This window comes from Cyprinodon variegatus, unplaced genomic scaffold (genome assembly GCF_000732505.1).
Source record: "Cyprinodon variegatus isolate N-32 unplaced genomic scaffold, C_variegatus-1.0 Scaffold394, whole genome shotgun sequence".
Taxonomy (NCBI): Eukaryota; Metazoa; Chordata; class Actinopteri; order Cyprinodontiformes; family Cyprinodontidae; genus Cyprinodon; species Cyprinodon variegatus.
In genome coordinates, this window is record NW_015150847.1 from 652,710 (window position 1) to 654,225 (window position 1,516).

The following is a 1,516-nucleotide window of genomic DNA, read 5'->3' on the forward strand; positions in this document are numbered from 1 at the left end:
AAAATATAAGTTGTTATGCTCATGAGTAGTAAGTAAATCAGATACTCAGTACTTGAATAGTCTTTTTACCAAATCATTTTTTAATGTTACTTGAGTTTAACACACAACAAAGCAGGTTTGTTGGATGTTAGTTGAGGAACCAAAAGCAAAGATGAGGAGGCAGAGATGAGTTCTTGCAGATTTAATGAGATGTAGGTGGCAACAAAAACAATAATACAGGAACAATAAACAATAAATCAAAACCAGGAGACGCCACTGCAGGAGGAAGAGCACTAAGAGGGTCTGACTGTGGTGAACGAGCACGTAGAAGTTCTAACTCTGGAGAGGTAACGCCAACAGGTTCTGACTCTGGAATGGGAACACTAACTGGGTCTGACGGTGGAGAGAGGACAGTATGAGGAGCCGGCTGAGGAGAAGTGGGTTTGGGCTCATTAAGGGGCTCTGGCACCGGAAAGGTTGTTTGGCAGGGTACTGAGGGGAAAGGAAAGGGAAAAGTCCTCACTCTCCCCAAACAGTAGCAGCCATATTAAATGGCCCTTCCCAGTCAAACACCAGCCGAATGGCAGCCCACTTCCAGCCACAGGAGTGACCTCCTCCTGCATATTTATTACTCTGACTCCAACCTTTCACTGAATTACAGGGCCTGACCAGGAGATGGAACTTCTATTTAGATCTAAATGTCCTCAAATCATGACTCAAGAATATTTTAGTACAAAGATTGATGTTTAAAAAGGAATCCTAGGGGACCAGCCAAGGACCAACCAAGGGCCCATCAAGGAAAGTGGGGAAATTTGAATGGCTACTACTGTATAAAAATTCAAAAAGTCCTGATGCTTTGATTTGTGGGGGATCTGACTTAATAATTTGATGTTGATGAATACAATGCTTAACAGTCCTGAGACGTGGTGACAGCTGGGGGTCATAAAGGTCACGGCTAAGACCAGAGGGGAGACTGATGTGGCTTTGGATAGGAGTTAGGCTGGCAGCAGGCTGAGCCGTCAGATTGATTAGATTCAATTGAACCTATTAATCTCACTATGGAGAAATTAACTCTCTGCACTCTGCCATCACAGGGCGCCCAGGGAGCAATCGGGGTTAAGGGCCTTGTCCAGGGACACAGAGTGGCAGTTTGTAGGAGTGGGTTTTGAACTAACAACCTTAGGATTCCAAGCTACCTTATCCACTAGACCACCACTCCCCAGCGAGATAGATCTTAAAATTTATAAAGATTTTACAAATTTTACATTTTTTTGTAAATCACATATTGAATAAGTGATAGTACTGTAGCACTATAAAAAATAAATGCTTTGAACTAATTAGCATTCCATTTCATCAAAGCCAAATGAAGATAAGAACATTTAACGAAAGTTTTTAATTTCAAGGATTGGGGAGAAATGGCATCCATGTGGAATTAGATGTATTAATTGTAGACCTTTGCTCTATAATTTGGGGAAGAAAAATAAATGATATTGAGCTGTCTTTTGAATTTTATTGGCATAGTAACAGGCCTTTTCTT